The sequence below is a fragment of the Podarcis vaucheri genome, assembly GCF_965113315.1.
Source record: "Podarcis vaucheri genome assembly, chromosome: 17".
Lineage (NCBI taxonomy): Eukaryota > Metazoa > Chordata > Lepidosauria > Squamata > Lacertidae > Podarcis > Podarcis vaucheri.
Genome location: NC_138755.1, coordinates 23,045,440 through 23,066,791, shown reverse-complemented (window position 1 = coordinate 23,066,791; position 21,352 = coordinate 23,045,440). Strand labels below are relative to the sequence as shown.

The 21,352-nt window shown below is 40.2% G+C and overlaps 1 protein-coding gene across 25 annotated transcripts in view; it reads left to right on the top strand.

Moving 5' to 3' along the window:
* The first annotated feature begins 1,277 nt into the window (after nucleotides 1-1,277).
* PTPRD (protein tyrosine phosphatase receptor type D) overlaps nucleotides 1,278-21,352 on the top strand; it is a 1,176,641-nt gene continuing 1,156,566 nt past the window's right edge. For 7 of the 25 annotated variants that reach the window (XM_082204492.1, XM_082204491.1, XM_082204514.1 and 4 more), the window contains exon 1: nucleotides 2,091-2,285. The gene's annotated coding sequence lies outside the window, so the exon portion shown is untranslated. Of the gene's footprint in view, nucleotides 1,382-1,463; nucleotides 1,863-2,089; nucleotides 2,286-21,352 lie in introns of those variants that run through there. The other 18 variants (XM_082204495.1, XM_082204494.1, XM_082204500.1 and 15 more) reach the window with 8 other exon arrangements.

The following is a 21,352-nucleotide window of genomic DNA, read 5'->3' as shown; positions in this document are numbered from 1 at the left end:
CAGGGTGGAGAAGAGCCCTTAAGTGGGGGGAAGCGGGTGGAGAAGCCGCCTCCCCTTTGCTCCGAGAAGGCTGCTAAGGCGAGAGGGCCCGGGCGAAGCTGAAGCCGGAGCAGAGTTGGGAGTCGAGGCGCGCGCTTGAGCAGCAGTCAAAAGCTATGATATCGACACGCTCAGCTGCATCTTGTTAAAAGCTTCCTGCGGGTTGGCAGAACGAAATCTTTATTTAAAACACACAAAGCATCGTCGAGGGAGAAAGAAGCGGAAGGGGGAAGACGGCGAGGGGGCGGGTTAGGTTGGAAAGGGGGAATCGACGCGCTCTCTTGGTGAACCCAGCAAGCGGAGGGAAGCGAGCGAGGGCAACCGGCAGCAGGAGGAGCACACGCCGTCGCCGGGTCGGGCGCGCCCGGCAGGGCGGGTCCTCTTCGGCGCTGCCCTCTCGTCCAACGCGCTCTCCTTCCCTTGTAAACGCAGCTCCTTGAGGAAGAGCGAGGGCCTTCCTCGTATTAATAGCCTGGGAATCATCTGTGCTTGCGCCTGGAAGAGATCGTGAGGGGGGAGGCGGGAAACCAGGCAGCTCCTCTGAAACCACCCATTCCCAGCCTTCTTAAAAGTGGTGACTAGGGTCATTAGCACCGTGAAGGTGTATTATTTTCATGCCTTATTAACTGCTTCATCGTTCAGGGCGGCGCGGGGGGGGGGCAAAGAGGAGATAAACCCTCCAAAGAGGGAGGGAGGGAGCGGCTGGCCGTTGTATCTGAGCGCAACGGGATAGCGGAGAGAAGGTCCGTCCGCCTCTGGGCCCCGTTTCCCCTCACCGAGCGGAGCGCGCGCGCCTCGAAGTGCGCCGGCGGGGGAAGCGGCGCGAGGCAGAAAGTTCATGAAGATTTATGCTTGTCTTTTCGCAGGAGGGGGGGGACAACCTCCCTCCCCCCTCCAGCCAAACCGCGGGTCTTATAGGAGGGGGTCACCAAAGGGAGAGGTGGAGCTGCTTCTTGTCAGGACTGAGAGGAGCGCGGAATAAAGTGGCGCCTGAGGTGACAAGCGTGAGAAAAGGAGGGTCACTTTCCAGCGAGACCGCCTTTGTGTGTCCCCCCCCCTCACAAAGCATTCCGACACCTTCAACCTGCCGCCACCCCTCTTCTCTCTCCCCCCCCCAACCCCTTTCTTGGTGGTAAAGCGCCAACAACCGTCTGGAGACGATAGTTTTTTCCTCTCCCTGGGCGGTCTTTCCTTCCGCACCTCGGAGCGCCCCCCTCTTCCTTTCCCCTGCGGCTTTTGGCCGAGCAGAGGCAGGCACCGGCGAGCGCGCCAGAGAGAAAGCGAGAAAGCGCCTCGCCTCGAGCCACTGCCAGCCATCAAGTGGCTCGTTAAGGAAATGCAGGTGAGTGTGAGGAGAGCGGCTTCTGCTGCTGCTGGTAGTAGCGGCGGCGGCGGGGATGAGCCCCAGCGAGGGAAAGAGAGAGGAGCTCGTGTTTGCGCGTGCAAGGAAGGGGACGCTTTTTGTGTGTGCGTTGCCGCCGCCGCCGCCGCCTCCTTTCCCTCTCGCCGGCGGGAGGAGCGCGCCGGTTTGCCTCTCTCTCCCCGCTCCCTGCCGGGGTTTCTTCGGAGGGCTGCTCTTCCACAGCACCGGCGTCGACTCCCCGCTATCCGTTTGCTCCGCTTCTGCCAAGGAGCTCCTGACTTCCCAGCCTCCGCGCGCGCACACACACACAAACACACACTCCTCCTCTCGCCGTCCCTCGCCTTTTATTTATTTATTTTGCCCCCTTTCTTTCTTTAAAAAAAAAAAGAGAGAAATCTTTCTCCTCGCCACCACACTCCTCCTCTTCTCTGGCAGCCTCAGCGCGAGGGGAGAGTTGCAGGTACCGTCTTCTTCTTCTTCGCGCCCTGGCAGAGCGGCGAATTGGGCACGGCGCGCGCGAGAGAGCGAAAGACCCTCTCCTGAGTTATTTATTGAGGGGTGGGAGAGCGGCACCCGCTTCGCGATTGCGAGGAGAGAGGGAGGGGGGAAGGAGAGCACTTGAAGCGCCCGCCCGCCCGCCCGCCCCTCCTCCTCCCTCTCGCGCTCTTCTCCCCCTCCCTCCCTCCCCCGCACCCAGCCCTCCTCGCACCCGCAATCTTCTCTCGGCACCAAAACAAACCTGCTGGGCGTGTGACATGTGGTTGTCTTTGCAGTTCATTCGTGGCCTTTGTGGAATAGGAGCACTGCTCGTAAGGTGACCGGCAGGAGCGGAAAGGAAAGACTCCTTAAGATTTTCCGGAGAGGTCCGAGCTGGCTGCATTTAGTAAGTCGGTTTTCTTTCCTCCTAGACTCTTTATTTTTGTGTTTGGTCTCTTTCATCCCGTCTGCCCCGTAAGCAGATGCGATGCTGTACATACAACATCGCGAGTCATGTAACTTAGGGGCGGCGGCGGCGACCATTGGTAGTGTGCATGGGGTGGGGGGTGGGGGGGGGAAGAGTGCATTGAGCTTTTTTTATTCCTCCTTTTTCTACATCGTGAAGCTCAAATGTCAGAAGAGTTACAGGAGCAATGCTGTTGCTTTTGCTGGAGATGTTAAATCCCGAGTTAGGACATATAGGAACATTCATATGAACCAGCCCCCCCCCCCCCGTTTTCCAACAAAGAGATGTTCTTCCGTAGACACCTAGAGGATTTTAAATGGAAAGGTAGCACTAGGTGTCAGTTAAGTCTTCAAGTACCAATACATGGTAGCAATATAGTCTTGTGGTTTACTTGCTTGGATACAGTTTGTCTTTACCTTAGCCCCATTCTTGGCTACCCTTGCCTTTTGAGACAGATTCTCAAATGTTAAGCATTGCCTACATCAAAACAGTGTTTTGATTTGAAAGTGGCACATGCAGGACACAACTTAGGCTCCAGATGCGGTGTTATTTTGTGCTGAGAATCTGTGTGTCCTGTGGGAGAATGAATTTCGGCAAGGCCATGGAGGCTGTGTGATTGAGGTTAGTTAATGGCAAGGAAGTAAAAGCTTTGCCTGACACAAGGGGTACCATCTTGGAGCCTAAGAAACATCTCTGCATATAAAAAAAAGTTTTTAAGAGCCTTATTCCACTTGGGTCAGAGAGACGGATTGTAGCTGGTTTGGTTTAGGTTTTGTTGACCACCTGAAGGGGATCTGAGGATTAACTTATTGCAACTGGACAAAATAATGAGCAGTGAACATAGCCAATCAAAAAGAAAAAAAAAAGAAAAAAAGAGTGTGTACACACAAGCACATATACAGAGAGAGAGAGAGAGACTATGTTTTCAAATATTTAATAAAACCTTTGTCAGTGGAAATAGAGTTGAGTCAGTTCTGAATGTACTAGGTTGAATCAATAACATCTCAGCATTGTTTGTTATTGCCAAATGGATTTTGATTAGAATAATTTTGTGCTCCTAGGCAAAAAAAAATTGGTACATGCTGCGGATCGCAATATCTACAGTCATGAATTAAACTCTCTTTTCTTCCAAAATAGAAACTACCTGTATCATGAAAGATGATGTGGCAGCAAAAATTATTTAATATGAGTAATGCTTTCATTGTTTTAATATTCTCAAGGTACTGAGGATTCACTATTTTCAGAGTTCCAATACCCTAGACAAACTATATTGAACATGCATTGCTCCCAAGTTCAAGTGTGACCATTAATGGTTGATTTTGAAAGTTTCCTCCTTATACTACTGCCAATGGCTGTACTGAAACGTGAAAGTTTTATTTGTTGCAAAACTGATTTTCTCACTAGCATTTCAAATCAGATTTGTAATATGCACTGTGCTAAGGCCAATTAAGCAAAACTGGCTTAAGATATTAATACTAGCATGAAGTATTGCTTGGCATGTACAGTGAAGTCAGAATTGCTTACAGTTACCATAAATATAATGATGGGAGTACTAGGAGAGCATAGACTGCTAGTTCTAGGAAGAATGAATTAATGTTGGCTTCATGGTAGCTGGATTAGAATAGTTTTAAACGGCAGCATTTGTGGCCATTTAAAGGTTATTTAATGGTCTCTGAAACATGAAACAAGTGAATGTAAGAGAGCTTTTCTTGCAAAAAATAAGTGTCTTGTCAGGAATTGTATTGAGACTACACAAGATGGTCAGGTTCGGTTGGCTTATTAATAAAAGTGGTTCGCAACACATTAATGTATTCAGCCAAGCCAAGGGATTTGTTTGCTAGTTTTGCAGAATATTGTTTAGCACAGTAGTGCTGACTATTGTTGTTTGAGACTAGGATGCATTATCATATTTTTTTTGAAGTATTTTCTGAAAACTTTTTCTTTCTTTTTTTGGGCATGTTTTTTGAATGAGCACACATTTGATGGGAATGCTGAACCCTGTCTTTGAAAATTATATTTATATCGCTGGAATGACTTGATATAATTTTCCTGAAATGTATACTTGTGCATATCGTGTTTAGTATCATGCAATTACATTTTGATAATATAAAATACAGGTGAACAAGAAACTGTTGTGGGCCAGTGCATTAGGGCACAGAGGAATTATGGGGGTAAAACCCTCTTCCCCTTTTGTGCTGTAAAGGTACTTGCATTTTTGAAGAGGATAGAATAAAGTTGCTGGTGTCAGCAGTAATGCATTTCATTATGCAATTGTTCTTGTTATTCAGATCAGATAATGGCCTGATGAAATACATAAGCAGTCTACAGGGAATGAATGATTAATTTCTCTAACGTGTGCTTACTATAGGACTTCTAATAAAGTACTGTCTACCAGTTCTTGCTTACAGTTGCAGTTAGTGGAGAAAAATAGTTTTCTGTACTTACTGTTGTTGTGTTAGTAGAACTCATTTATTCTGTTAAATAAAAGAGAATCCTGAATTCAATACGTTTGGCCTAATTCGTAAGAATAATAAGGTACAGCGATGACTCACCAATTCATTTTGTGTAACCTGTGGGTGTTCAGAATAAGCAAAAAGCAAGCAAGCATGATGCTCATGTAAAAATGGCATATGAAACATGTTGTTAAACACAGAACGTCTAGATATTTCTTATAACTAGGTGTACCTTTTAATAACTTTCTTCCCAAGTTAAAAACAAGCAAACATCCTAACATAACTACTAATGACTCGAACACAAAGCATTATGCCAGTTTCAGGAGTGCTCTTGAAAATTATTGAAAGTATTCAGTAAGTTAGATTCTTATTGTTTGTCGTCCATGGGCATTGCATTTTTAAAAGTTTTATGTTTAGTATGTGTCATGAAAATCGACTAATCTGTTTAGGATAAGCCGTGAGGATTCTTTTTTCTTTTTGGAGCAAAAGAATTTAATTTGTCAAATCAACTCCATGAAAACGTAGCATAAACAGAGATGTTAAGAGTATCAGCTGTTGGAGCCGGTTAACAATGTTTCACTGAGTTCATTCCAGCAATTCGCTGCACCCCCACCCTACCCCAATAGTTATTGTTGGAGTGACAAATTTTGTAAAGTACTTAAGCTGATAATTTTTTACCTCCAAGAACTAGTAGATAATTCATATACTTTAGAGGTCTTTCAATCCATTTTACATTTGTCTCCCTCCTCCCAACAAACAGATGCCTTTTCTTTTTAAAGTAAAGCATAAAATGCATTTTTGTTTTTGAAAGTTTTCCTGGTTTTCTTTCATCAGCATGAGATTCAATTTTAATAGTTTTCTGGTAGGATCTTTGTTGAAGTTGATGAAGAACTGTTTGTTTTAGGCAAAATTAAACTGAAGGAATAATTGCATCATTTGGCAAGGCTCTAAACCTTTCTGACTTTGTAATGTAAATTTCAGGGTGTTTTTCTATATAAAGTGAGCACACCCACAATCAAGAAGATCAAGGAAAGTCTTGTTCATAATGGGTATCTCAATAATAAAGTTTTGGATTAGCACAATATAATAATTATTTTTGAAATTCTAAGAACAGGACTTGTGCAGCTTAATCTTATATATCTACTAAAAGATCATTGTCAGTTCAGTGGGACTGATTCTCAAGCAAACATGCATAGGATTGCAGCCTTGGTATATGAGGTACTTTTTATGAGTTTTGTAGTAATAGTGGCTTTGATACCATAACAGTATATGTATTATATAGTGTATTTGTATATGGTGACCTGAGACAACACTATAAAGTGCAACGCTAATATTTTTAGATACATTACCAAGTCAACATGTTTTAACCGGCAAACTACTGTGTTGTGGATGAAACTGGGTTCTCCAGTTTATACTAAGATGTATCAATTGAAGTTCAGCTGAGCATTTGGCCCTAGTTAAGTTAAGCAATTGGCCTATTAAAAATTTAAAGAACCACTTCTATTAATGCTATCATTTATCAAATTGCAGTGAATTTTTCAGTTGTCGGCCACTGTTAACTGGAAGTGCAATTCCACAAATTGCAGCTGCTATTAAATAAGTTTGATGTCTTGTGGCAAGTATTCATGATAAAAGCTGCAAATAATTCAGTTTTGTCAAAATAAATGATACAAAAATTCAAAGCACAGTATGAACAATGCTCAAAATTGATAACTAATTTGTTGTAATGAAGCTGTGTAGAATGCCTGCTAGCAATGAGTAGTGTGACATCCTATTCATGATTAATAGATGTTTTATGGGCCCCATCCCTTAATCTCTAGGACTGTAAGTGACAATAAGATTAGTTTCTATATATCAGGAGTCATGGATCAAGTGTTCACAGAGCATAATTTTTATGTAGGTGGCAATTTGGACAACTTTGGACTGGGGAGCTATGTACTGTAATCTTCATATGGGTTTGGTATGTAGAGATGATATATTTGAGCAAATCTAAATTGCATAGGTAAAATGATTCTAATGACACTTCATCAACTGAAATATCTACCATGACAGCGATATGACCTCTTTATTAATTCAATTACTTTGTAGAGTGATAATATATTGAAAAGTTTTACAGTAAAGAATGCAATCACATGGAGCACGTTGTACTTCAAACGTCCTTAACTAGACGCGTAATACTTGGATTTTAAATGGAGCTGATGACATCAGAATGTAAAATGCAATTCAGGATTTGGAGCCATCCCCAAGTATCACATTGAAAAATGACTTGCTGTACACTGAAACTCTGTAACGTAAGGCATGCAAACACTATGCAACATGCTTTAGGTAAGACACAGAGTTGCAAATTTGGCCTTTGTTCCCCCCCCCCTTCCAGGTTGCTCTTTCCCTTGTGTGAAACATGAATGAGAGCAGGATATTTATTGTGCAAACTGGAATTCAAGACTTAAGGCAGAATAAGGCTGAAATACATATACATACCTATTTGGTATGGAATCTTATTGGGCACAGTGGGGCTTCAATCCGAGTAAATATGTATAGGTAGCCATAGATTTGGTTTAAAAACTAATTACCAGAGTTCTGGTTCTTCCCGAATGAGATATAATTAAACAAAGGGTGGGGGGCTTTTAGGTTGTTGTGCCCAAGTTTTTACTAAGCCCTGGAAAGAAACCTGAGAAGCAATTGATCATGCCTGCTTTGAGAGAGGACATAAGCACCTGTGCTTATGCCAGGTACCTTGACTGCTGTACTGATAGATGGCCTCCAGTTTCTCAGTTGTGTTCCTTCTCTGAGAAAGAGGCTTCCACCCACCACCACCCCTTCTCAGGGCAGTTGAGTATTTATTTAGAACATCCGTTGGTGTAGAGACCTGAGCTTACAGTATTGTTGTGAGATGGCCAAGGATAGTGGTAATAATAATAATAATAATAATAATAATAATAATAATAATAATAATAATAATATATTATTTATACCCCTCCCATCTGGCTGGGTTTCCCCAGCCATTCTGGGTGGCCTCCAACAGAACATTAAAATACAATAACCTAACCTTAGACATTAAAAGCTTCCCTAAGCAGGGCTGCCTTCAGATGTCTTTTTCTTTTTTTACATGTCCTTTTCTTTTTTTCATTACTTTAAATTAATTAAAACATATGCAACAATTACAGAAAAACAAAAAAATAAAACAAACAACAAACATTTAGAGAATGGTGTCTGAGAACAGCAACAAAATTTTGTCAAAGGATATATTGCTAAGGCCACCACCATTTTAACAAACACCAAATAATGGATAGGGTACCATCCTTTGTCTGGATCGTTGGCCATAAAGACAAATATATATTGTATCTGCAGCAGTTATGGCCTACAGGAGTTTATATATTACATGTGTTTTTCTTACCCGTCAATGTTTATCCAGCACTCTGCAGCCTCCCTGGTGGTGCATTTTCCTGATCTCAGAAAGCTCCATGGAAGGAGCTACCTCATGACACCTTCCTCTGGGCTTTGATTAAACATGGGCCTCCAGGAAAGCTGTAGAGTTCAGACCACTGGTGAGATTATTTGTAGAAGCAAAGAGTGTGGACACTCATAATCATCCACTTGACCACCTCAAAATTAAGGTAAATACATATAAAATATTGAACCCCACCCAGAGGAATTTCGCTCAACATATGCTCTCTCCTTTGATAATCTCCAAATGTGGGAAATGATTTTTCTTTCTTTTTTAATGCAGGATGACAGAGCCATATTTCCCTCAAATATTGTGCTTGATGTTTCCTTTTCTGCACAACCCACTATCAAATACTGTATTTTCATGGAAAATAACATGTTGCATTAAGCGTCCTCTTCAACCGAGAATACACCTTGCCAATGCTGGAGTCCAGATGATAGGCTTGTTAATATATGGGCATTCACTGATTGCATTAACGGCAACTGAAAGCCAGTGTAGGATAACAGCTATTTCAAACTTGGTGAACAGAATAAATATTGGTGATCCTGTGGGGGTCACATAATCTAGGTGAAGCATTGCAAGACTGCTGAAAGTAAAAATACAGAAGGGAACTTTATTTTGCCTAGGCAAGATTTATCTCCCTTCTGGTCCTGCCCCCCCCAACTCCAAACACTCAGCTGGACTAGCCTCTTTTAATAAGTGTTTCTGTGACTCATAGCTATTTGTGAAACTCCTGCTAACTAATGTTCGTAGTCTTATTCAGCACTTCATATGCTTTGTCCAGGGAACTTAAGACATTCTCCTTGAATTGCACTTATGGTTAAAATGTGTTGGTGACTTCAGCTACAAGAGATGGGAACAGGATAGTTAACTCCAGTTTCATATAAAAATCAGGGTGGGATTGTTCACATTGGATACAGGACATGATGCGACACAGAATTGGAAGTTACAATTCTTTATGATTGTATGTTTTTATTTTAAGTTTAATAATTATAATTCTGCCTGTCTTTGGCAAAAAAAGAGCCCAATATAGCTATCACAATATCAATATGCTATATTAGTACAATCAATTCCTGGATAAGAGGACAGGCACACACATTTTCTGCATATAATTTTATTTTGAAATAAAAATGCAGGAAGCAGAACACACACACACAACTATAATAATACAATTAAAGGAATAAATAGACTAATTAATTCTAATTAGAATCACTTATGAGACAAGTGAGTCAATGACTATATATATATATATATATATCTCACACGTATGCATCATTGTCAGAAGAAAATATAGCTAACTGCATTCCACTGAAATTTTATCAGAAATGTGAAGTGCTTCTGCACATGAATTAAATGGGAACCATGGTGCCATAAACCACAGACACACACATGAGGATTCCTGGCTTGCTTTATTTTCTGAGTAAATTTTATATAATGATTGTCTCCCAAACATAATGAATTTATTGCTGTTTAGATGGTTGATTTGGAGACTTCCAACTGCATGTTTTACACATCTTTGTTCCTGTATAGCACTGTTTAAGAAGAGCTTTGTGTTAGGAATCTAGGATTATTAGGTTCAAAATGATGAATAAACATATCTTTTGGGATTACTGAGATCTAATAAATTCCTAGCAGTGATCAGAAACCAAGTTCCCATCGAAGGTGAAAGTATGAACTAATCTGTTTGCACCTTACAACAATACTGGCTATAGTTGGGGTGTATAATAGGAAGTCTTGCCTACTGAGAACTTTCAGTTGTATCTAGCTTTGGGTTGTATAGCAGGCATGGTGTAAATATACTCCATCTGATGATTTGAGTAACATATACTACATCTTTGTCATCTGTTTCTATGGTAAAAATAATTACAGTTATTTTCTGGTATGGGCAGGGGGAATTGCTCTGAATATTTTTGGGAGGGAATTGCCACTTTCCTTACTGAGTCTCACTAGGAAGTGCAGCTAGTGGGAAGCTGTGGAAGAGCCTCATGCCACTTCCCAGAATGCCTTGCAAGTGATGGGAAATGATGTACTGTAGTATCACTGGCAAGTCATTCAAGGGAGTGTAGGGGGTGGGAAGCTGTGAAAACAGTATTGCACCCACTATCAATAATGTGCAGTTTTCTTTTTTATGTTAAAAAAGCAAGTAAAATGGGAAAGCCTTTGCTTACCTTGAAAAAGGTTAAGTGGCAGCCCCCTCCAGAATCCCCTGCTCCATAGTTTTTCATGGTTTTCATATCACCCACCCAACAAATTGTTAAAATAATTTTTTAGCACAGATCTACTTTAACTACAAGTGATAATAGTGTATACTGTAGCAAATACTGTCTTGCCATTCATTAAAAAATTCTGTGCTGTTGGGTTGTCAGTGAAAGGAAGAACTTCTCATGTCATTATCCAAATTAGCTATCCTAGAGCTTCACTTTTTAATGATTGTATATTTTGGTAATAAACTTTTCACACATTATGACATGGCTTTTCATGGCAAACCTATTTTCTTACTGAATCTCTTTTGAAAAAAATTAACTCATTTGCATTTGTTCATTTCAAATTTATTTCCATAGAGTTCAAATAATTCTACTTCAATAGTTTCAAGAATTTTCATTGGAGGGCAGTGACAGTTAATTTATTTAGAGATTAACAGTTCTTATTTAAGAGAAAGGTGTATACCAAAGTTTGATGCTCTCGAAGTGTGGACTTATTTTTTTTTTAGGTTGTCTATTATAACCAAACATTGCTACAGAAAGATTCCCTAGGTATTATAGTTGCCCTACTCATTGATTATCTACTCAGAGAATGATACCCAGCAAATATTGATTAACTGCTGGGAGGGAAGCCTGATAATACATAGGGGGAGCCAACTAGATCAGATGAAAGGTCAAGCTAGTCCAGCATTTTGTTCTCACAATGGCCCACCAGATACCTATGGGTAACCCACAAGAAGAACATGTGTGCAATGGCACTCGACAGCATGTGATACCCAGGAACTGGTAGTCGGGGCCATTATTACTAGTTACTACTTACAGCTTTATCCTTCAGGAATTTGTCAAATGCTCTTTTGAAGCTATAGCAGTTGGTTGCCCTCACCAAATCTGCAGGTAGCAAGGCCCCCTAGTACTTTTCCTTTAAAGCCCAACCTAATCTTGAACCTCAGTGTTGGCTTGTTATGATGAGTATGCCAAGTTTCCTACCAGACATGAATGTAAAATGTGGCGGCGAAGGGAGTGAGCAAGTGCCAACCAAAATCTCAGTTCCCACTTTTTTTGCCTCACTTACCGCTCCTTCATTTCTGTCCTGTAATTTTTGTTTCAGCTTCACAAAGAATAGGGTTCTGTTCCAGTAATGGTTCTTGTCTACAAAAGCTAGAGAATGAATGTGAAGAGCAGCTTTCATCTGCCTTCAAAAACAAGGGATGCAAATCTTCAGACTATACAAATGATGCTCATTTATGTGAGAGCTAAATAAATTACCCATAGAATCTGAAGTGCCATGAAGGAGCATAGACATTCTGGAATCCTTTACCTTCCCGCCAACTTTTATGCTATGTTGATATTTTGAAAATTAGGAAGTAAATTTGAAAGGACCAAAAGGATAGCTCCTTAAGTGGAAATATGTTAACTGACTTCTTTAATAGTCACAAACTTTAACATTGAAATGTTGCATATTGAGTTTCCCAGCTATATGGGGGGGAATGGTTTAGGTATAAGCATTGGGTGTGTGTTTGTATTGTTTTAAAAACCATTTTTGGTTTTTCCTACATGAATGTGAATCATATTGAGACTTATTTCAAAGGTGATTTTTTCAGTCTTTCTTGTGAGAATACGTTACCTTTTCATTTATATTGTTTTCGCTTGTACCTACAATAGCTGTCCATGGCACTTAGTGATGTCATTGCAAAGGCAAATCCAACAGATTATATAGCATATTGCAGTCATCCCCTGATAGGCACCCCTATCATTTATTTTATTTATACAAATATTTATATATTGCTATATCACCAAAATGTATCAAAGTGGTTTACAACAGTAAAAATATGCCTTGCTTAAGAAGAAAGAGGCTGCTGTCAGGGGAAAACTAGGGCTTATGCAACTATATGAAGACCAAAAAAAGTTGTAAAACAGTATTCTAAAGATGTAAATATTTATATAGCTAAGATGCATATATCTATCTATCTCTATATCTATCATCTCTCTCTCTCTCTCTCTCTCTGTATATATATATATATATACACACACACATATACATAGATATAGATAACTTATTAGATATATAATTAGTTATGAAGCTTATTAAAGATACATAACTTATTAGAATCACTATTTTAAATCCAACAATTAAACTGAATAAGATATGGCACAGTCCTAATAAATACAAATATGCAATGTGAAGTTTTGTGATGGAGAGCTCATTCTGTATGAATTTCTTTTAAAATAACAGAAGGCAAATGGTGAAATCCAATCAGGATTCAGTGAAAATGAACACCCAGTTAAGTGTGTGTTGTTTCTGCAAGTATCAATATGCTGGCCATTGTGCCTACAACATCTAAAGATTTCTAAAGTTTCCACCCTGAGGCCAGCCTATTGATTCACACACTACTTATATTTTATTTTAGGATGATAGTCCTGCTTTAAGTGCGGAGTACTGTATATAATAAGGTGCAAGACAAACTGTGTCATTTCTTTGTAATTATAAGTGAACTTTCTCCATCCATTTAGAGGTAGTGATTTACTTCAGAGGTAAGCTTTATTTAGGCATCCAGTTTGCAAGAGTGTGAGCAAACATGCCAGGGGAAGTGAGTGCATGATGTGCTGCTAAACTCTGCTCCTTTCAGTATATCACCTTTATACTGTTTCTCAACCCTCTGTAAGTAGGAGGGCAGATGTCTGTGGCATGAGCTTCCATGGGTAGTGGAGGTTTCCCATTTCTGATCTTTGCCTTCAAATTCTTAGAGGTTTGTGAACAGTACAGTGGTGATGCACTTGAGGGCACAGAGCTTGGCACCTCCTTCCCTCCCCTTCACATGTTTACTTATGCTCTTGAAAATTGAACCTCCAGCCATAAGGGCTTGCTGCAGTGTGCTTTCCCTGTTTCATCTGATGAAATCATCTGGCATCCCTGGAAATGCATTGTTTTCCAAATATGAAACATAAACAAACATACAAGTGAAAACCAAAATTATGTTAGATGACATTTATTCAGCATAAGGGTCAGAGAAATTCAATAATATCTGAAGATGCCCAAAGAAAAAGTGCCTGCATTGATATGTCTGTATCATATCTGATATCTGCATAGGGAACTTTGAGTGACATTTATATCTACTGAGCTAGGTGGCCTCAGTGCTTGCAAACAACTTTATCACAAAAAGTCATGCTCAGATGATTTTCCACCACACTGTGGATGAGAAGTGAGAGAGCTATAATTGCATGATTGGTATAATGAAACACAAGGACCAAAGGGCTTGAGAAGTGCCAGGTGGGTGCGATTCAGTAAATATATATATTTGTCGGTCCTTGTGTTAATAAAAATGTAGAAAACTTGCATGCTTTATAAGCTTTGTGTGCTTGTAACAGCATTTAATGAATCAAAATGAATCAAAATTAGGCACAATATTTGCAAGCAACACATTTTTTCTCTTCTCCTCCTTTCTATAACTACATTTCTGTAGCAATTACTCTGGCAAAAGCTGCAAAGCTATTTGAAAGAAATAGGATCAAATTGGAGCTTTCCTTCACTTGCTTCAAATCAGAATGGCATGGATAGTCTGAGAAGGAGAGGGCATGGGAGAACTAATCCTACACACTCAACCATTCTCACTTTTTTCTTGCTATGTCTGCACTGTTTTTCTAAAGAGTGACTGTCATGCACAGGTCTGATCACGATGTTGGAGAAGCCTGCTCCAAGCATCCTGATACCATGTTTTGGAGTAGTTATCTGTCAAACAAGGTGGAATGGTGATAGATCTCTGGCTGGATTTCCCGCTGGGTTAGAGCTATGGTTTTCAGGGAGAAAGAATTTGATGCATGTCATAGGGTAATCCTTAACAATGCTCAAAATTAGCCAGGTGCCAGGTGTATTCTGCCCGACATCTCCACCATCTGGGGATCATTCGATCTGGACTGTTTTCACACACTAATGCCACATCCTGTAGAATTCCATCAGCTATATTTTATCTGTACAATTGGAATGAATTTCAGGAACCAAAATGCTGTTTTTCCAGGAGCGTTCACCATTAAGGAAATGAGGTTGGAACAGGCCAATATATATGTGTAACTCTCTCTGGATCAAGTGGCTTTTCTTCTTTAAGTTGTCAGTGTTCTTAACCCAGCTCAAAGTTGTCATCTGAACTGGCCAGATGTTTAACTGATAATCAACCCCAGTCAGTCCATCATTTGAAAAATAAGACTTTAGAGCCGTCTTACCCCAAAATGTCAACTAAACTTTGGATTTTAAAGTCCCAGCTACCCATGAAGCTTGTTTGGGTGATTTGGGGCACATCCATAGCTTTGAAACAGCTGTTGCAACAAGAAAATGAGTGGGCAATATAACTGATATAGGAAAAATGACAGATAACAAGGTTTAAAATAATGTCTTAACATCAACAAAGGAATTCCAACCTCTGAGTTGTTTTTAGTTTCAATGACAACAATGTAAGCAGGTGTCTCTCTTATTGTAGATTAGAGAAAGTAGCCTTAGACCCCCCCCCCCCGCCACCTGCACTGCTTTCTTAAACAAATGTGACCTGTTTTCTTGCTAACACCTCTTCTCTTGTTCTTATTTTTTCTAAGATGCACGCTTAAAGTCTGCATAACAAAACAAAACATGTTGTGCCTTTACAACTAGAAATTTGAAAACAATTCAGCCATGAATAGTCATGGGAATTCATTAATATTAGACACATTCTGATAAGTATCTGATGTATGATATCTTCCCATTCCCATAATCTCAAGTGTGAATGCTGCATAGGCTGATATTAGATAAAAGGACTTTAAGTGTTAATTGGATTATTTTCCTCCCAAATCTCTAATGTGTGTGCCTTTCTCCCCAATACCTTCCATTGCCTGCTGAGTTAACTTCAGTGTGCATTTAGTTGCAAATGAGAAATCTGAACTTGTAGAAAGTGCTAGACAGAATGGCTGTGTGATGCAAACATGACCACTAGGGAACTTTGTAGAACTGCTAGGCTACTTGTTACAAGAATAATTTTGTGCCTTTCTACAGTGAAGGTTTTGAAGAATAAACATTGGCCTGGACAATGTTTAAGCAAACTGAACCTGATGTTATTAGAATTAAAACATCTCAGGTGGTGAGATGTAAAGTCATGTTAGGTTAGGGATGCATAATAGCATCTTTAGTAAGCACTATTGTTTCTGGGTTGGCGAAAGCAAGAATAAATGCATCTCTCGGCACCTGCCCAAAATGACAGAACTTCCTAGGTGAGATTCACCTAATCCCATCAGTGCAAGCCCTTCACAAGGACTTCCACTTCTGCAATGGGGCTTTCACCCTCCTCCCCTTGTGGCCCCTTGCACCTGCTGATGGGGGATGGGTTCAGAAGAACCCCCATAATGTTGTATGGGGAGGAAAGAGTGGATCATTCTATCTGGCAAGCTACAATGCTCATGCTGATGGGACATTTGCTATAGCTCAACATTGAATTTCATCCCCAGGGTTCTATACCCTAAGCTAACAACTCCATTGCCACATTTTAGGTGAGCCCTTGCCCCAACCCCAATGTTGTTAACTTATTGATGGGCAGGACTCCGCTCTTTGCAGTTGTTTAACCAGATTGGCAGGTGTTATGCCAGGACACAGAAATTGCCAACTTTATTGCAGCTTGGCCTTAACTAGCTCAAGTTCACTCATATCCTGCCCATGTCCCCAGCTGACTTTATATAATGCTGTTCAAATTTTGAATTTTAGTTTTGTCATATAAGTGGACAGCTTGGAGGCAAATTTTAGTTAAGGCTATGATTCTCAGCAATAATATAATCTGAGGCACATATTAGGCAGATATTTTAAAGAAGAGGTGGCAGAAATGAAGAACCAACAGGGGCAGAATAATGTCATCAGAACGCATACCCTTTGAAAAATCACATGTTTAGCACTTTCCTCAACTTAGCAAGCATTTTTGTCATTAACCTATGTATATTTTTATTGCCAACACTCTTTCCAACATTAATTTGTTGATAAGCAACTTAAAGATTAGAAGGTTTTCACTTCAACACCACGTACCATCACATCTGTGCATTTTATTTATAGACAGTAAAGTGTTAATTAAGAGTTTTATTTGACCTCAGATTCTTACAGTTCCGCAAATGTATCTCTCTCTCCAAAAATTTCAGCTCAAGAACGGCATAGCATATGAATGCTGATCACATTTAATGCTGATGTTAACATATGGTCTAATTAAAAATTATAAAAAATAGTTCAGAATTTAAATAATTAAACCAAACTGTCATATGGGCATTTGAAATGTTTGCGCTTTTTTCTGGGTGTCCCCCCCCCCGACAAAATAGCAGTGAAATCTTCCATCATGTCTGTTCCTTTAAAGTGCAAATTATTCAGTAAGCAAGTAGGATATTTCATTTAGTATAAATCCTGGAAAACTTGCTCAGAATCATATTGATCCTAACTTCTGGAAATGTTTCCAGAAGGTGGACTAAAAAGGGGGCAGGACATCTTTTCTGGCAATACATGATGTCATTGGTTAGTGAAAAAGAACAATAGACTAGGGGGCAGTCTTGACTTGACTTGAACCAGACTGGAAACCGATCAGGCTTGACTTGCTCTCTGTACTTTATCCAAAGTTATGACTTCGCCTCCCTCTCTAATCCTAATGAGGGTTCAGTGTGTTTGGGAGTATTAATGCTGTGAGCTCTTACACCTTATGTTCAGCCTGTGTATATATGTGTAAATGGAACCAAATCACAAAGGCACCACAGACACCACTGACCTTCATTCTAAGAAAACAAGGTGCATCATCATCACCATCATCATCATCATTTTATTATTTATACCTCGCCCATCTGGCTGGGTTTGCCTAGCCATTCTGGACGGCTCCCAACAGAACACTAAAACAGAATAAAACTTCAAACATTAAACACTTCCCTAAACAGGGCTGCCTTCAGATGTCTTCTAAATGTCAGATAGTTGTTTATTTCCTTGACATCTGATGGGAGGGCGTTCCACAGGGTGGGTGCCACTACTGAGAAGGCCCTCTGCCTGGTTCCCTGTAACCTCGCTTCTTGCGGTGAGGGAACTGCCAAAAGGGCCTCAGTGCTGGACCTTAGTGTCCAGGCTGAATGATGGGGGTGGAGATGTTCTTTCATGTCTACTGGGCTGAGGCCGTTTAGGGCTTTAAAGGTCAGCATCAACACTTTGAACTGTGTTCAGAAACGTACTGGGAGCCAGTGTAGGCCTGGCACCCCTGAACCTTCTTGCAACGTTGGGATGTCTGAGGTACTGGTCGGAGAGGAATAGCAGTTCACCTCTCTCTCTGTTAGCTACTGGTGGCAGAAGATAATTACATGGTGATTATTAATCACTCTGGAGATAAGGGTGATCTGGGAGTGTTCCTCAAATGCTTTGATGAAAACCGATTTTTCTGCTTTCTATGCCTGGAGGTTTGGACAGGAGTAAGAATGAACTGCCAAGTTGAGGAGTTGTCATTGTGTCCAAACACCATGTAATAGGTAGGAAAGACCTGCACCTTCTCCTTATAAAACACTTCTGGGACAAAAAAAACCAGGTGCAATATGGTTGACATTTATCAATAATAACAATTAGAGAACCCATCTTGGACTTTTCGTGGGGGAAAAGAAATGAATGATTCTGAGGCACCTTGACTTGATTTAAGGGAAATATTCTTTAACAGAAAGTGGAGGAGACGGATGTTAGCCTAGACTGAATGTTTTAACCAATCCTTTTTTATGTAACTGGCAGATGGAAAATTTGATTTTTTTCCTTTTGTATCCTTTTCTAATATTTCTTTTTCTTCTCTGTCTCATTGTCCCTTTCCTTCTACTTTCTTCTACTTTATTTGGAGTCCTATGTCTGGGGCCTTTATTAAGGTCCAGAGATTGTATACTCATGGGGGTGGTAGATGGAGGATCATGGATGAGAGACAAGGAAATATCTGTCTCCCAAGGAGAAAGGGAAGATCGCAGGTGAGAGCTGGGAGAAGTTACTCTTCTCTGTGGGTGGTAAGGACAAAATACTTCACCCCCTTCTATGAGTAAGTTTCTGTAACTATTTGCTGGAACACTGAGCAGGGCCTTCTTTGCTGTGTCACCCACCCTGAAAAATTATCTGCTTAGGGAGATCCATCCAAGGCATTTCTCTGCTTTTGTTTTAATGAAAAGTGAAGATAGTGTGCTTGTTTACCAGAGGTCTCTTTCATTATTACTACAGCTGCTGTTTACCTTATTATACTTTTTATTGGAGTTTTGTGGTTTGAAAGAGTAATTTTTTTAGCTGTTCCGGTTTTAATGGAAAGGCAGCTTAAACTATTTAAAGTGTGGTACCAGAAAGTTTGAATAAAAAGGGTGTAATAAGTTGTCATTAAGAATGGAGGAGAATTTTGCAGATTACTCCCTATACTAAAATAGCAATCTCAGTTATGTCATCCATCATAGATGCTATGCAATAAATTCACAAATCTACCAGTTTCTGAAATCCATTCTAATGTTGCTCAAACACATTCATGTAGAAATTCTCCATCTTTTTAGTTTAAAAACAAACAAACAGTTTTTTTGTTTTTGTTTTAATTCAAGTCTATTCATGCAGTTATTGAAGTTGTTTTTGTATTCTACTTCTATTATGTGATATTTATCAACATTAAATTTTAGTTTCCACTTGTCAACCTAGTTACACAGTAGAACAGAATTCATTTACATTTGACTTACTGCCTGCAATGTGTGCAGTATTCGTCCCAATTTTATGTCATCAGCAACTTTAACAATCTAGGTCAGTTATAAAAAATAAGAAACCGCAGAAGCTCTGGTAACGATGACCCTAATAAGACCCCAACTATTTTTCTCTCTCCCACTTTGAAGCATACTTTGAAGAAATGTTTTATCTTCTCTTCCTGGTGTAGTAAATAGAAGTATTTGGAAACATAGCTTTTATTCTTGAAAAATGAATCATTTTTACTCCATGTTTTCATCCTCTTCGAATAGAAATGAACATTACCTTTGGGAGAAAGGTCAAACTAAGTATTCTTAGGGCCCGGAATATAAAACTTTAATTTTTGTGTGAAGCTGTAAAATGGCCTCATTTGCACAAGCTGGTACCTATAGCTGGAAATTCTGTCCACTAACTCCTAGACCCTGTTCACCTTCATCACCACCAAGGCTCTCATGTGCTTCTCTAATCTCCAATTTAAATCCATGCTGCTTTTGCTACCTTATGTTTAGTGAATCAATTAAGGGCAAACACGAAGTCAGTCAGTTAAAATTTCTCGTACTCACCACCGTGTTATCCTGGAACTGGCACTTAGGAAATGAATATTTTGTGGCTTCTTAGCAATTTCAGAATGGGCGTCTGACTACTATTTGTTGTTGTTTAGTCGTGTCTGACTCTTCGTAACCCCATGGACCAGAGCACACCAGTCACTCTTGTCTTTCACTGCCTTCTGTATTTTGGTCAGACTCATGTTGGTTCTGACTACTATAGGCTTTGGCAAAAACCTAGTTGGGAGTTGTTCTTCTGCTTGCCAGGCAGAGCTATCCCAAGACATTTTACTGCCTGAGGCAAAGAATAAGATGGCACCATGCCCCCTCTATCCCATGTATACAAGATGTAAGTACACTCGTACCTTGGTTCTCAAACGGAATCCATTCCAGAAGTCCGCCCGACTTCCGAAAACATTCGGAAACCAAGGCGCAGCTTCCCATTGGCTGCAGGAGTTTCCTGCACTCAATTGGAACCTGTGGAAGCAGCGTCAGACGTTCGGGTTCCAAAGAACATTCGCAAACTGGAACACCTACTTCCGGGTTTGCTGTGTCAAAACGTACCAAGGCGTTTGACAACCAAGGTACGACTGTACTGGCAAATGAATATTAAATCAACATTGGTGATGGAACGGTGCCCTCCATCACACCTGGGGCAGCAGGCAAGCTTAGAGGGTTTAGGGCAGCCATGTGGCATACACAACTCTGTCCTCCAACACATTGTCATTGTTCTCAGCCCCCTCCTTCAGTTATCCTAGTGTTAATCATAGAGCCAGCCTTGTGGTGGGCAACTTACAGATTTTCTTTTCCTGCATAACTGGCATAATATTTCCCCCCCCCAGAGATATAATCCAAGGGTGATTCCGCAACTGTCCTCTGGAGAAATGCAGTTGTACCTCCCCTTCTGCTCCCCTGAAGCCACAAAAGGTTGGGAGAAAGTGTAATAAGATCCAGAATTTCTTATGTTTGGTTTCTGCTACTCGATGAAAAATTCTACTGTATTGTTTCAGTGCTTATGGGTTTCTCTAATTCCTATGTTTGATCTGATGTTGATATGCTGAGTGATTCATCTTTTTAATTATTTTTGAGCAACTATATTTTAATTAATGTAAAAAAAAATCATGTTAAGTTAATTGCAAGTACTTGAGTGCCCTGACCTACAAGGAAAATAGAATATAATATATGTTATGTAGGAGTACCAAATTTTAACCGACAGCTTGTGTGCTATAATTCTAAGCACGCTAACCTAGAAATCAATTTCACTGAAACCAACAAGGCTGATTTCTGAATAAACATGGTTAGAATTTTGTGTGTTGATGTATGTGTGTGTTATACACACAAAAGAATCCTGCATTTTAAAAATAAAATAAAATATTTATATATGGAATTGAAAAACTTGTATTCTGTCTTTTGACACAAGGTGGGGTGTGAAACAGTGGGGCATACAATTAAACTTTAGTGTTGGCATAAAAGCCAAAGCTAATAAAAACAACAACCCTGCTTAAAGAAATGTATATTTACTACATGGTGGAAACTAAAAAGTAATGGGATCAGCTGAACATGCTGTGGGAGAAAATTATACAGCTGCAATATACAGGCTGCAATCCCGGACCCACTATATGTTTCTCAAGTTAAACATCATTGGAATTTATGCCTGTTTAC